The sequence below is a fragment of the Pseudophryne corroboree genome, chromosome 5 (assembly GCF_028390025.1).
Source record: "Pseudophryne corroboree isolate aPseCor3 chromosome 5, aPseCor3.hap2, whole genome shotgun sequence".
NCBI lineage: Eukaryota > Metazoa > Chordata > Amphibia > Anura > Myobatrachidae > Pseudophryne > Pseudophryne corroboree.
This window is the reverse complement of record NC_086448.1, coordinates 458,732,516-458,748,860: the sequence shown is the minus strand read 5'-3', so window position 1 is coordinate 458,748,860 and position 16,345 is coordinate 458,732,516. Positions and strand designations below refer to the sequence as shown.

General features: G+C 48.2%; 1 protein-coding gene and 1 long non-coding RNA gene across 3 annotated transcripts in view; one reads left to right on the top strand and one right to left on the bottom strand.

The window, feature by feature from the left end:
- SLC6A3 (solute carrier family 6 member 3) overlaps positions 1 to 16,345 on the bottom strand; it is a 239,014-nt gene that overhangs the window by 85,268 nt on the left and 137,401 nt on the right. The gene's annotated exons all lie outside the window — the stretch shown is intronic.
- LOC134927867 (uncharacterized) overlaps positions 332 to 16,345 on the top strand; it is a 131,016-nt gene continuing 115,002 nt past the window's right edge. For both annotated transcript variants that reach the window (XR_010177755.1, XR_010177756.1), the window contains exon 1: positions 332 to 615. This is a non-coding gene — a long non-coding RNA (uncharacterized LOC134927867). The remainder of the gene's footprint in view (positions 616 to 16,345) is intronic.

Here is a 16,345-nt window from a genome sequence, read left to right as displayed (position 1 = left end):
CGCAGTGCATGTGCATGCTTCCCATTGACTTTTATGGGATTCTGCAACAATGCGTACACAAGCCTGCCACAGTGCGTACGCATTGTGATCCCGACACAGCATGCTGCTATAAACAGTAAAGCTGTAGCGGGACACATCTGTATTGAGTTATTATGGTGATACCTGATATATTTGTTTTATTGCTCATGCTGGATTGGTGAAGAAGGGGTGGCAGATCATTTTAATGCAGTGTGAGTGAATCTTTTGCTGGCACTAGTGACATTGGTATTGAAGAGATGGTCTTTTTAATTCTTTGTTACTAATGTGATAGCAGAGGCGGATTTACCGTTAGGCGACCAAAGCAGCTGCTTAGGGTCCGGCGAGTCTGAGGGGGCCCCGTGACACAACTTAATCTGAGCAGGAGCCGGCCCGGCACTACAGTGAAGCAACTGAAAAGAAACTACAACTCCCAGCAGCCCTTGCTGCCGAAAGCTCCCTGCAGCAAGGTCTGGGCCAGTCTAATTGTCCCCAACCTGTCGTACCCGCACCGCACCGACCACCCACCATTGTGCCGCCGAGCAAGGCCCGTGGTGCTCGGCGGCAGCATGACTTGACTACATGGTCACTGCTGCTGTGGTGAGTGCAATGCCAATGCTCCCTGAGCCTCACTGTCCACTGGCTCCTTCTTCCTAGAATGTGAGGGTGGCTGACAGGACACATAGAAACATGGAAGGGGGAGGGGACACACACACATAGAGAGACATAGAAGAGGGGGTGCAGGGAGACACATAGGGCGGGATGTACTAAAGCAAAAATGCGGTAAAACCCCGAAAACGGGGGTTTTACCGCATTTTCATATTTACTAAGACCCTACCGCAGCGTTTTCGGCGTCCAGGGTTTCGCCATCTCTGGATGGCGAAACCCTATAGAAGCCTATGGGCTTCTTTTCGCCGACCGCCGCAACCCGCCGACACCGTCGACCCCCGCCGCAGACGCCGACCCCCCTTCCCCCTGGCTTACCTTCCTCCAGGCTGCCCTGGACCCGGAAGGTAGTGTCCTCCTCCCCCTAGCAACGCAGCCGGACGTCCTTCCGGCTGCAGGGGGGAGGAGGAGGTGCCGGGGGCAGCCTGCTGCTGCTTCCCGGCATCTAGCCAGTGTGGGGACCCCGGGGAGGTGACGGAGACCCCCCGCAGACCACCTAACAGGTATCGCGGGGGGCCTCCGTCACCGCATCGCGATGTTGATCGCATATGTTAGTACATATGCGATCAACATCGCTGCGGTAACCGGCGAGGGGCGGCGATGTATGTTAATACATCCCGCCCATAGAGAGATATAGAAGGGAGAGGTAGGACACACATAGAGAGACATAGAAGGGGGAGGGGACACACACATAGAGAGACATAGTAGGGGGAGGCACAGAGAGACATAAAAGGGGAAGGGGGACACACATAGAGAGACATAGAAGAGGGAGGGAACACACATAGAGAGACATAGAAGGGGGGCGGAGAGACGGAGATACACTGTTCAATTTGCGGGCATTACCGTCAGGTTTTTGCCCTTTTTCGACAATGCCGATCCAACTTTTTTTAAAGTCGAATCAGCATTGTCGAAAATGGGCCAAAAACCTGTCAAAAATGTCCGCAAATTCGACAAAACAGGTGGATCGGTGGGCGAATTCACCGATCCACCTGTTTTTCGACATGTTGGAATTTCCGACAAGTCGAAAAAATGGTCCGTTCATTGAATAGGTTGAATCGAAATTTGCCCTAAAAACGGCAAAAATGGCAGTTTTTTGACCTGTCGGGCAGTCCGACAGGAATTGAATACACCCCATGAAATGAAGGGGGGATGACGACAAAGAGAGACAAAGAATGAAGGGGGGCCGACACAGAATAAAGTGGGGGAAGCCATTTGACACAATGTGAAAGGAGGGGGACATGGTGAAAGGCACAGGCTAAACATGATGGTGTGGCAGAAAGACATATTTGGGAGAAGATGATGTGGCTGAGAGATGACGCAGGAGAGGAGATGATGGTGTGCTGAGAGATGGCATAGTAGAGGAGATGATGGTGTATTGAGAGATGACACAGGTAGGGGAGATGGTATTCTGAGAGATGACACAGGTAGGGGAGATGCAGGTCCGGCCCTACACATACGCCGACTAAGCGGCTGCGTAGAGCACCAGACCAGTGAAGGCGCTGATTAAGTCACCGTCACTCTCTCTGCTGCCCGCGTCCTGCCACCCACTTCTCACCACAAACGTCTCACCGCCCGCCGCTCACCTCTCACCACCCGCTGCTCTCCACTCGCTAGTCGCCGCTGACCTCTCACCGCCTGCTGCCTGCCGCTCGCCGCTCATCACCCTCCATACGCCCGCCATCATGCAGAAAAGAGAGAGTTGGCACAGTTGCCAAACCTGAGATACCAACTACAGTTCCTGGACCCACTCAGCGGAGTGGGATCTGGAGAACAAACAGTCAACTGTGTTCGGTTCAAGGCTGCTTATTTGTAGAAGAGGGAACATACGGTAAGTATTAATATGACTGCTGACACCTTGCTGGTGGTTTCCCAGCTTTTATTTACGATTTTCTTACATTTATTTCTAAAGTTGGTCTATTTAAAAAAAGAAATGCAAAATACTTATTTGTCCATATTTACATAATTTTTAATGTTTGGTTAGACCATGCGGTCAAGGTCTGTACTGTGGTGTAATGTGTAAAGTGGCTCTGCTGGGGTGTAATGTGTATAAGTGGCTGGACTGGGGTGTATTGTGTATAAGCATCTGTACTGTGGTGTAACATGTATAAGTGTCTGTACGGTGGTGTAACATTTATAAGCGGCTCCTCTGTGGTGTAACATATATAAGCAGCTCCTCTGTAGTGTAACGTGTATAAGTGGCTCCTCTGTGGTGTAACATGTATAAGCGGCTACTCTGTGGTGTAACATGTATAAGCGGCTCTACTGTGGTGTGACATGTATAAACGGCTATACTGGGGTGTAACGTGTATAAGCATCTGTACTGTGGTGTAATGTTTATAAGCAGCTCCTTTGTGGTGTAACATGTATAAGCGGCTCCTCTGTGGTGTAACGTGTAGAAACGGCTCTACTATTGTGTAATGTATATAAGCGTCTCTACTGGGTTGTGATGTGTATAAACGTCTGTACTGTGGTGTAACGTGTATAAGTGGATCTACTGGGTTGTGACGTGTATAATTAGCTCTACTGGGGTGTAAAGTGTATAAGCAGCTCTACTGTGCTGTGTAATGTGAATTGATACTATTCTGTGACCACGCCCCTTCCCCATGAAGCCTTGCCCCTATATATACCACTAAGGGGCGCCAAATATATATTCGCATACCAAAAACAACTGGCTCGGGCCAACCCAGGGGAGATGGTGTGCTGAGAGATGACGCATGTGGGGGAGACGGTGTGCTGAGAGATGACGCAGGTAGGGGAGATGGTGTGCTGAGAGATGACGCAGGTAGGGGGGATGGTGTGCTGAGAGATGACGCAGGTGGGGGAGATGGTGTGCTAAGAGATGATGCTGTGGGTGAGATGGTGTGGCTGATAGATGCAAGGTGTAGATGGTGTGCTGAGAGATGCAGGGGGCAGGAAGTGACACAGGAGGCACGAGTCTGGTTGAACCTTTCATGTATGATTATGACCTTGGTAATATTCCTACACAAACAGGCATTTTCCGGATGATTGATAGCCTACATGGATACTGAATACCAACTGAAGCTGCTTCCTGACCAGGGAGGATACATTTCTTTAGAGAATGACTTGGAAACAAAACCCACGATCTCTGTCTGTGAGGTCTGTCCTTATTTCAAATGTAAGATGGTGTAGTCTCCTCCAACAGATGTCATATGCAAAACAAAAACACATAAAAAAAAGTCCAATGTGTGGTATTTCACTAAACAAAGTCTATAATAATCGCACGGGATAAAATCTAGTGGGCGAATTCCATAGGATTTCTCCACACCGTGGGTGCAATATACGCTTTACGGGACCACCCAGAATGTGTGACGGTCAATCAATAATGATGCTCACTCTCAGGCTTACATCAAACAACATGATCCATGCTTATACAGGTATCTTTGTTTCAGAGTACGCAGTTTCCTAGTTCTAATTGATTAAATGGTCTTTAAACCATCAGCTTACACGTATGCTTACTTGGAACACATGTCGTAGATTCCCATAGCGGTTTCTTTTCCTCCCCACGTCAATAGTAAAAATCCAAAAAGAGCCGTTGATGGATTAAAAACAAACTGCATTTATTGAATATCATGTACATAAAATCTATTTCAAAATTCTGGGACACACCCAATGGCTCTTTTTGAAATTTTACTATTGACGTGGGGAGGAAAAGAAACAGCTATGGGAATCTATGACATGTGTTCCAAGTAAGCATACGTGTAAGCTGATTTGGTTTAAAGACCATTTAATCAATAAGATCTAGGAAACTGCGTACTCTGAAACAAAGATACCTTTATAAGCATGGATCGTGTTGTTTAATGTAAGCCTGAGTGTGAGCATCATTATTGACTGACCGTCACACATTCTGGGTGGTCCCGTAAAGCGTATATTGCACCCACGGAGTGAAAAAATCCTATGGAATTCGCCCACTAGATTTTATGCCGTGTGATTATGTTAGACTTTGTTTAGTGAAATACCACACATTGGGCTTTTTTATGTGTTTTTGTTTTGCATATGACATCTGTTGGAGGAAACTACACCATCTTACATTTGAAATAAGGACAGACCTCACAGAGAGAGATCGTGGGTTTTGTATCCAAGTCATTCTTTGAAATCTAAGTATCTGTACCCTTCTTTTTATTGTACTTCTGTTTTTCCAGTTTTGATAACACTGGAAGATATTTCATTGCTGCCGTCAGTTTCCAGCACAGGTGTATACCATTCTATTTACATTACATTTCTTCAGAGGTTCCCAATTGTGAGAAACCATCATATAGGTAAGGTGTATATGAAATGGAAAGAAATGTTCCCACGGTGACAAGAACCGGGTGCCGTCATTTTCAGTGGTCATGTCCATGTTTTGGCAGACACCTTTGGTGCGCGCACATAGTTTTTTTTTGTTGTTGTTTTTTTTTGGGGGGGGGCATTCTTCATCTTGCCCTGGACACCAAAGACTCTAGTTACACCTTTGCCTGTGCCTCAGCAACTGGTCCTGCTCACCCAGTGCAGTGCCGCCATGCTCCTCCTCCTCTGTAACTGTGAGGGACACTCATTGTCACTGCTCCAAGATGTAAGCACTGTGTACATGCAGCGAGCCAGTGTGACACCCTGTGCCTGCCTCCACTGTCCCTGCCGGCATCTGTGCCCCTGGAGAGGGACTTGCATATACAAACTGTGTCCCTGTATGCAGGGCCGGAGCTTCCACTAGGCAGCTTTAGGCAGCTGCCTAGGGGCGCCAGTACCTGAGGGGGCGGCCAGTTACAGCTATCTGAAAAAAGGTAGTGTGGTCCTACCTTTCACAGCCGCCGCAATCCCCCCGACACTCGTATCTTACAGTAGCTGCGACTGCCAAGCTCCCGTATTGCAGCCTCCAGCTCTGCCTCCACCCGGCACAGGCAGCAACTTTGACAGCTCCTGGAGTCCTGGCTGGGGGTGACATGCGGTGCTGCTCTTCATTCCAGCCTTTTTCACAGACTACTCAGTCCCAACTCTGCATCGCAGGCTGCAGGTAAGGTGGCTGCACAGTGCACTGCCTCCATTTGTTAAGGAAAGTGGGGGAGAGCAGCAGCGTGTGTGTGTGTAGGGGGGGGGGGGGGGGGGAGAGGAGCAGCAGGCATGCACACAGATGGTGGGGGGGAATAGAACAGCAGACATTTAACAGAGATGGGGGAAAGGGTATGAGCAGCAGGCACCCACACAGACTGGAAAGATGGGGAGAAGAGAGCAGCCATGCAACAGACTGGGGGTGGGGGAGACCAGCAGCATGCCATTCATCTGAACGGCGGGTAGGGGGAAGGGGCAGTAGGCAGAAGTTTTGCTTAGGGTGCCGAGAAACCTTGCACCGGCCCTGCCTGTATGCACAGGGTGCATTGTAACTAGTGGACATGATATCTGGGGGCAGGAATATGTGATGTGCACAGATCATTGTGACACCATTGTGTGTACTTCTCCCTTCAGCAGTGTGTGTTTGTAGTGTAAATATTATTAGCAGTTTATTTTATAGTGCAGCATATTCCGCTGCGTGTTAAATGTTGATAAGGGTCTCGAATGTGTTGTGTAATGTGAATAAGGGGTACTAATGTGTGGCATAATTTGAACTGGGGGGGAGTACTGTTGTGTGGCCACGTCCCTTCCCCTGAATGACTGGGAGAGTTGTGGGTGGTGGATTGTTTGAGGAAGGGGGAGCCCCAAATTGGTGTCTTGCTTAGGGCCCCACGAGGTCTAAATCCGCCTCTGTGAGACAGTTCTTTCCATTGAAGTCTTTGCTGGGATAACTGTACTGTAGTACTGTTACTAAGATACAAGGCTGTTACTACTAGGTAAACCACATTCCAGAAAGCGAAACACATGGCTGCTGTGCTGTGTGTAGCTTTTTGTAATCAGAATCAGCTTTATTGGCCAGGTGTACTTGCGTATACTAGGAATTTGTCTTCGGTTTGCTATACAACAGCCAAGTAGGTAACAGATAAGTAGGTGGTGGGGTGGGAGGGAGGGGGGGGGGGGGGAGTAAAGTCATACAGATAGGTATACCGTAGGGACACAAGTGAGTTACGTGTACGTCTAGTCAGTCAATGTTCAGGAATTCAGCAAGCGGAAAGAAGGCTTCTGGTGGACCGGGCGGGGTCGGCCCTGTAACGCCTGCCTGTAGGAAGCAAGTTAAACCATAGGCGTAGGTATCATAGGTGCAGGGAGTGTGGTTGCTATGGGGCCCTGGCCACGTCCAGGGCCCGGCACTCCCCCTGCACCTGTATCAGAGACCTGTGGCTTCTCCTTTATCAGCAGTGTACTGCTGTTGCTGCAGGCACATCTGCTGTCAGTGTTAAGGTTGGCTCTGTTTCCCCGTTCTCACTGATGATGGGAGGAGCCGTGGCATTGCTAAGGGTGGGATGTACTAACCTCCCCCGCCATGTTATCTGGCTTTTCTCAGCGCTCCTTGTATTATCTCTGCGGTTACTGGTCTCTTCTCTGCTGCCCGGCACTACCCGTTGCTTCCCCACATTCCCCGTCTTTTTTCTCCTCTCACTGCCGTCCGCCTCATCACCGCCGCGGCCACTGAGTCCTCCGCTCTCTGTAGCGTTTGGTCAGTGTTGCGCTCCCCCACGTGATGCAGGAGCTACTGGATGCATGCCAGGAAGCTGACACAAGTGCGCATGTGCAACTGACAGGGGAAGCGCAGCGCTGCCCAAACGCTACGGAGAGCAGAGTACTCCGTGACCGCGGCAGTGATGAGGCAGATGGTAGTGAGAGGAGAAAAAAGACGGGGAGCATGGGGGAGCAACGGGAAGCACCGGGCAGCGGAGAGGAGACCAGTAACCGTGGAGGTAACACAAGGAGCGCTGAGAAAAGTCAGATAACACAGAGGGGGAGGTTAGTACATCCCACCCTAAGTCTGGCTCCTCCCAGCATCAATGAGGATGGACAGACACGGAACCAGCCGGCCGGGACATTGACATCAGATGTGCCTGCAGCAGCAGCAGCACACTGCTGATAGAGGAGAAGTTGAGGCGCACAGGACTCGGTGAGTGCCCGCCCGCACAGTGTCCGGTAGTGATGCGTGTTGCAGGGGACGGATGAATAGGGTTACAGTACCCTTTTTTGCGCCATGCAGCTGGAGTGTGAGGAAGGGGGGGGGGGCAGAGAGAAAAAATGGGGGCCCCATATGTAATAGCTATGCCCCTGAGTTAAACATGTTGTGGCCTAGGTGTAGCTGGTCCTTTACTATCTTCGTTGCCCGCTTTTTAGCTCTGGCTAGGTACAGGTCCTGGACTGAGGGAAGGTCAGCCCCAATGATCTTCTCTGCGGTTCTGACCACCTTTTGGAGCCTGCACCTGCCCCTCGCGTGGGTGGAGCCGTTCCATATCAGTATCGAGGAACACAGTACCGACTCCACAATCGCGGAGTAGAAGAGGAGCAGAAGCTTCTGTGGGATGTTGAACTTCCTTAGTTGCCTGAGGAAGAACAACCTCTGCTGAGCTTTACCGAGAGTGGTGTCAGCGTTGGACCCCCATTTTAAGTCCCGGGAGATTGTGGTCCCTAGGAACTTGAATGAGTCCACTAGCGATACCACACTGTCAGCAATCGTAGGCAGAGGTGCACTAGCTGACTTCTTCCTGAAGTCCACTATTATCTTGACAGTTTGAGGGGGTTGAGCTTAAGGTTGTTGTGGCTGCACCACTGTGCCATCCGATCTACTTACTGTCTATAGGTTGATTCATCCCCATCCTTGATGAGGCCGATGACGGTGGTGTCGTCGGCAAATTTGATGATCTTTACTGATTGCGCCTCTGTGGTGCAGTCATTTGTGTACAGGGAGAAGAGCAGGGGTGAGAGGACACAGCCCTGAGGGGCCCCTGTATTAATGGACCGTGCTTGAGAGGTGAATTCCCCCCACTTTCGCCACCTGTGTCCTATCTGTCAGGAAGTCTACTATCCAAGATCAGGTAGCTTCTGGGACCCCTAGGCGAAGTAATTTGGGGTGGAGGATGCTCGGGACGATAATATTGAAGGCTGAGCTGAAATCGACAAACAGGACCCTCGCATAGGTACCGGGAAATTCTAGGTGCTGTAGAATGTTTTGCAGGCCCAGGTGGACTGCATCCTCAACACACCGATTTGATTGATAGGCGAACTGTAGGGGGTCCAGTTGGGGGCCTGTCACAGTCTTCAGATGAATCAAAACCAGACGCTCAAAAGTTTTCATGACCACAGACGGCAGTGCTATAGGCTTGTAGTCGTGCAGGTTCGAGATAGAGGGTTTCTTGGGGACCGGGACGATCGTGGACCTTTTGAGGCAGGAAGGGACTTTCTGTTTCTCCAGCGATTTGTTGAAGATCTTGGTGAATATGGGGGCAAGCTGACCCGCACATGCTCTAAGTGCAGATGGTGACACTCTGTCAGGACCCGGAGCTTTCCTGGGTTTGGCCCTTTTGAACAGTGCCTCCACCTCTTCTTGGGCAACTTGCAGTGCCTGGAGTTGGCCGTCGGTGTTCGGGGCATCGTAGAGGTGATTGTTTGGGTCGCAGGGGACTTCTTTTGCAAACCTGCAATAAAAGTGGTTCAGCTCGTCTGCTAGGTCTTGGTGCATGGTGATGGACTTCGATGTTTTCTTGTAGTTGGTTATGGATTGCATTCCTTTCAATACAGATATGGAGTCATTGGTGAAGAGATCCTTTGTCAGCTTGTCCGAGAACCGCTTTTTTGCTAGCCTGATTTCTTAAGTTAGAGAGTTCCTAATTTGGTTGTATAGTGCTCTGTCACCGCTGCTATAGGCCTCCTCTTTGACCCAACGAAGTTACCTGAGCTGGGCGTTGAACCAGGGCTTGTTGTTGTTGTAAATGCAGTAAGTCTTGGTAGGTACACACATGACCTTATAGTAGCTGATGTAGGATGTGACAGTGACTGTCAGGTCATTCAGGTCGGTTGTCGAGGCTTCGAAGACCCCCCATTCCGTGCAGTCGAAGTAGGCCTGGAGCTTCAACTTAGCCTCGTTGGCATACAGTAGGACGCAAACACTATGAAATAGGATTGGTGTTGTTTCTGTCCTTGTTATATTTAGTGCTCCGAGATGATCTGCAAAGTATGATTATGATTCCAACATTTCCTTATTTTTGTAAACACTTTGGGGACAATATAATTAGCTGCGAAGGATGCGATGTGCCGTTGCCATGGCATTTTAACACCGGCAATGACATCCGTTCTCACACCCTTTGCAAACTGAAATCAGCTCCAATTCACACAAAATTGCTCGGACATCTATGGGGTGGCAAGCACTGTTGTAAGAATTCGGCCCGCCGTAAAGTGCGGCCGCTGCCATGATGACTCGCACCCATAATGACTCGCACCCGCAAAATCATCGCAGCTAATTTGATTGACCTTTCAGGGCAGTATGGATGGTCTAGTGGTTAGCATTACTTCCTCACAGCACTGAGGCTGTGGGTTCAATTCCCAGAGCAGAATCAAACCCGCAACCTCAAAATGGGTAAGTGACACCAGTGCAGCGGTGTCATTTACCCATTTCACACCCAGTGCAGCAAGTGTAAGCCATACGTCACTAAAATGGGGGCATGGTTTTGCAGGATGGGACAGTGCAGCACCCAGCTCCAGTCACTGAGCAGGAGTTGGCACTTTGGTGTCACCCCTCAGAGGGTGACACCCGGGTGTGGCCCACACCCTGCACACCCTCTTTGCGTTGCCACTGCACAAGAGTCTGATATTTTAGTTGTGTCATTGTGCAAAATTTACAATAGACACAGTAAGAGCAAAGCTATTACAGTTTTGGAATGTGTACCTTGTTAATCAAATGCTGAGACAATTGCTTTACAAGCATATAGTGAAAAGTTCAGAAAATTTTAATTCAAGTGTCACAAGATAGGTCACAAAGCAATCAACTGCAAGCAGAGAAAAGTGAATCCTGTGCAGAATCAGAAATGTGATGACAGAGATCAGTCAATCCTGAGTGTTATAGAAAAGGAATGTTGGTATATGAATTCAGGTGTAACAATACATTTCAGCTGCAATGAAAAGTTCACCAAGCTAAGTGAATGTGATCCTATCCCAATCAAGGGAATTGACAATCAAGCACTGACAGCTACAGTTGGGACAATTAAAGGTCACTTGAGAATTGGATAAAGAACAATAGTCACAGAAATGCAAAATGTATTTTGTGCACCAAAGATGGGAACAAATCTTATTGCCATCAGTGGCCCAGAGCAGAGAGGCCACATAGTTCAATTTGCCAAAGGAAAGTGCAATGTGAGAAACAGAAGTGGGACAATTATCGCTACAGACACAAGGAGTCAGTAATTATATGTCCTTGATACAGTATACAGCACTGCTACACAATGATGACAAGTGAGTCATAGTCATTGAAACTCTGGCAACAGCACAACTTGAGAAAGTACATTCAGATGTACAGTATGTAGTCCAGTGAAAGTAAAGTTTGTTAGATGATAGAGATACTTTGTGGCATTTATATATGACTTCACTAGAATGACACAAGTGTACTTCATAAAAGAGAAATCAGAAAGGATAAAGAAAATTGCAGACTACAAAAGACTGGCTACAGGCTTTAAGTGATGACATCTGATAATGGTGGATAATATAACCATAACCTAGAGGTGGAACGCTTCTTCAAAAAATATAGAATAGAGGGGGAGATGTACCAAGCCTTGAAAAGTGATAAAGTGGAGAGTGATAAACCAACCAACCAGCTCCTAATTGTCATTTTTCAAACACAGCCTGTAACATGGCAGTGAGGAGCTAGTTGGCTGGTACTTTATCACTCTCCACTTTATCACTTTTCAAGGCTTAGTACCCCGGTATCAACTGAGCATTACCTTTACTCCTGAACAAAACAATGCTAGTGAACAAGCAAACCATACGCTGGTGGAGAAAGCAAGATGCATGCTGAAGGACGCAGACTTAGAGAAGCTGATTTGGGCAGAATCAATGTCCACAGCAGTTTACCTTAATAACCTTTTTCCTACAATTGTCATAAACAAGGGCGTCAACAGCTGTGTTGGGCCCAGGTACTGGGAGTAGGTGTGGCCAATGCAGGAAGGTGTGGCCAATCCCCGTCCTTGGGAAATATAAAAAATATTAGCTTTTGTGCAGCCATGTGCACCACACAGGGGGACACCGGTTTGAGGAACAGAAGTCGGTCCTCTCTCTCCCCATCCCAAGTGCTGCTGTCTACAATGGGGAAGAGGGGGCAGCGGTTCCTAGGCACCCGCCCTCCCCCTGCAATAGGCCCAGGTCTGGGTAAAGAGTACCTGTTCCCTCCCTTCTCTGAGCCACTTGTATTAAAAGTAAACAAGAAAATACCAGGTGCTTCAGTTTTCAGTCTGATTAGTGGTTGAACCTGAAAGCTACTCACCAGAATGGAAGGGGGACAAGTCCATAGGCGTGCGCACGGGGGGTGCCTGGTGCGCACAGGCACCCCCTAATGTCCGGCACCCCCCGCACTCCACGCCTGCTGCACTGACCAACTGGGCTGCTGCGCTTGCTGGCCGTCGCCGCGCACATGCTGCTGTCACTAGAGGCTGCCCAGCGGCGCAGAGGAGGTGATTGAAGTTCAAGTTCCGCCTTCCGCCCGTGCTCACCAGTCTCCTCCCGCGGCTACGCGAACGCTGGGGGGGTCCTCAGGTATTTCCCTGGACGGATGCAGCGTCTCCTCTCCTGTCTGCAAGAATGAGATGCATGTCAGGAGTGCCGGCGGTAGTGGCGGGTCCGGTGGGGGGGATCGGTACACAGGCGGCTTTAATTAAAGATGCTGGCCAGACGGACTCTCACTGACCTGGCAGGGGCTTGCAGCAATTATGGTGGCTGTGTTTTATTTTTTGGGGAAAGATATGTGTGTGTACAGTATGTATAGTGTCTGCTGTGTATCTGTATGCTACTCTGTGTGTCTACTGTATATGCATGTTGTGTGCTGTGTATGTTAGTATATCCATACCTCCCAACTGTCCCGATTTTCGCGGGACAGTCCCATTTTTTGGGGACTGTCCCGCTGTCCCACCCGCGGGCCGCAGTGTCCCGCGGTGGGGGGGGGGGCAGTTGGGAGTTTCTGTCACCCGCTGCCCTACTTCGCAGAGCAGCGGTGAATAGACGCTGTGCGCATGCGCACAGCGTCTATTCAGTGCAGACAGAGGGAGAGGAGGCATGCCAGCGGCTCACAGAGCGCTGAGCATGCCCCCTCAGTGACGAAAACGGGGGCGTGACTCGCGATCGCGGGTCCTCCCGCGAAACCACGCCCCCTTTTCGTAGGCCACGCCCCCTTTTCGGGAGCGCGCACGGCTTCGCCGCGCAAGTGTCCCGCTTCCCCGAAGAAGAAAGTTGGGAGGTATGGTATATCATGTATGTGTATCTATACTTTTATATGAGTCTCCTATGTGTATGTATTGTGTATATATATATATATATATATATATATATTATATGTGTGTATACATATGTGTATGTGTGTATATATACAGTAACAGTATATATATATTTATGTGTGTGGTGTGTGTGTACGGAACCCCCCTCCCCATAAAAATCCTGCAACTGCCCCTGTGCCATGTCCTCACTGTCCTGCAACTGCCGCCACCAGCCACGCCAACATTACAGGCCCAGCCCAGGCAGCGTTCCTCTCGGGAGGAATCGGAGCAGCCGCCGGAGCAGAGGACACAGCTGAGCAACCCTGAGAGAGTTCAGCACTCAGCAGAGAGGGTAAGACACGCTATCTGTCAGTGTCACTGAGACATCTCTGTTTAATATATATTCAATTTGGATTTTTTATTACTATGGATTATTTATATCCCTCAAAATATTTATTATTAATAGTGTGTTATACTTTTATAATAACTGTGAGCACTACGGGGGGTATTATGTGTGTCTGGCACTGCTGGGGGCATACTGTGTGCCATAATGTGAATTCCGGGTCATACTGTGTGACATAATGTGAGTTTTGGCTAATACTGTGTGGTGTAACGTTAATTTCATCTCATACTGTATGTCATAAAGTTAATTTTGGCTCATACTGTGTGGCGTTATGTGAATTTCGGCTCATACTGTGTGGCGTTATGTGAATTTCGGCTCATACTGTGTGGCGTTATGTGAATTTCGGCTCATACTGTGTGGCGTTATGTGAATTTCGGCTCATACTCTGTGGTGTACTGTGAATTTCGGCTCATACTGTGTAGGGTAATGTGAATTTCGGTTCATACTGTGCGGCATAATGTGAATTTTGTCTCATACTGTGTGGCATAATGTGAATTTTGTCTCATACTGTGTGGCATAATGTGAATTTTGTCTCATACTGTGTGGGATAATGTGATTTTCGGCTCATACTGGGTGGCATAATGTGAGTTTCGTCTCATACTGGGTGGTGTAATGTGAATTTCGGCTCATACTGTGTGGCATTATGTGAATTTCGTCTCATACTGTGCGGCATAATGTGAATTTTGTCTCATACTGTGTGGCATAATGTGAATTTTGGCTCATACTGTGCGGCATAATGTGAATTTTGTCTCATACTGTGTTGCATAATGTGAATTTCGGCTCATACTGTGTGGGATAATGTGAATTTCGGCTCATACTGGGTGGCATAATGTGAGTTTCGTCTCATACTGTGTGGTATAATGTGAATTTTGGCTCATACCATGTAGCATAATATGAATTTTGTCTCTCACTGTGTGGCGTAATATGAATTTTGGCTCATACTGTGTGACGTAATGTGTATTTCGGCTTATACTGTTTGGCGTAATGTGAATTTTTACTCATGCTGTGTGACGTAATGTGAATTTCGGCTTATACTGTTTGGTGTGATGTGAATTTTTACTCATGCTGTGTGACGTAATGTGAATTTTAGCTCATGCTGTGTGGCGTAATGTGAATAAGGGGCACTACTGTCAGTGACTGGTGAGCATGGGGACATTTGTGACAAATGCTGGTGTCCTGCAGAGATTTAGTCTGATGGCAAAGAAAGAGGCAAATGTGGCTCTGAATGCACAAGTGTAAATTATAAACTTGTTTTATATTAAAATGGAAATGTTTGTCCTGGAATATATACCTCTTACAGGCGTCCGGGATCCTGGCTGTCATGATCCCGACAGCGGGATACCGGCCACCAGTATGCTGGCAGCGGAGTGAGCGCTAGAAAGACCCTTGCAGGCTCGCCGGGATCGCCACGCTAGAAGGCCCCTTGCGGGCTCACTGCACTGGCCACGCTGCGGGTACGGAGGCTCACTGCGCTCGCCACAGGATCTATTCTCCCTCTGTGAGTGTCGTGGAAACCCACAGAGGGAGAAAAGCCTGTGGCGCCGGTATTCCAACAGGCGGTCTCGTGATCGCCTCCCATTTGACTCAATAAATCTCCTGTACTTTTCAGAGTGACCCACTCAAAATTAGGGTGTAGTGCTGGGGGGTGCAAGGGGTGTGTGTGGGGTGGAGAGGGGATTGCATATGCACCTAGGCACACCACTCTCTAGTTCCGGCACTCGGTCAGGGATATATTGGGGAAGTGTAAGCAGTGATAGGGTACAGCGGTAGCTAGCACTCAGGGTTATGTCGTAGTGGACCGTCAGTACTGCCTGGTGGTTGCACCATTATGTTTAATTTTTTTTCTCTGGGGTGTATTATATCTACTTTATTATTAGGGAGAAATTAGATTAAACTATGTGATTTTACTAAGAGCATGTAAAATAGTTTTAGACATGTCCCTGGGTGATGCTAGACAGTAGACACACCCAAAAGGTGGTGCTAGATACGCCCAAAAGGCGGTGCTAGACATGCCCCTCCGGGGGTGCACCCCCTAATAAAATTAGCTGCGCACGCCTATGGGGACAACGACTAACCGCTAAGAATGTAAAGCAAGAGAAAGAACTGGGAGAGAAATCTGTTTAATAAACGCGAATGCAAAACAATCATAAAATACAAAACGCATATAGAAACATATAAAATGGTCAAATGTAGTAATGTTGGAATTTATCAATACCAAGGACCTTTACAACAATTAAATAATGTACTATGCAATAAGCTCAGAAACTCTGACAGACAGAAGGGTGCTGTGAAACCGTAGGAAAAAAAGGGGCGTTTTAAAACCAAAGAATAAAAAAGGGAACACTGTAACCGGGAAGAAAGCTTCCAGTTGCTTAAAGGTATTAGGAAAGTTGCATATAAAAAGGTTGGTAATAACAGGTGGTTGCCCATAGTAACCATGGTAAATTGTAGATGAAATCAGCAGAAATAGTAGTTGTCTCCAAATATTCTACTGAGATAGTCTACTGGAATGCAGCCCAATGTGATGGTTAATGGTTGAATTGAGATAAGTTATAAATTTGCACATGGGTTGTGTAAAATGATCCCCTTGGGTTAAAAAGTCACATTAGAGCAATAGCTTAAACAGACTGATATCATTTTAAATGCAGAGTTGAGAAAATTCCCAGCTGGAGACCCTGTTATGAAGGGGTATAGTTCACAGTGTTAAAAGGATTTCACATGTGGTGCGCAGGTACTACCTGGAGAGCCATTCTGCTTATATTACAGAGACATGATATATGTGTTGTCAGTGCTGGCTCATAGATCACAACAGGGATATCCACTGGCCGTCTCCTGTGTAGTGATGTCAGCATCAACCTTGTAGTTACTCAGCAGATCAATCAGAGGCTGTACTATGTAGAGTATC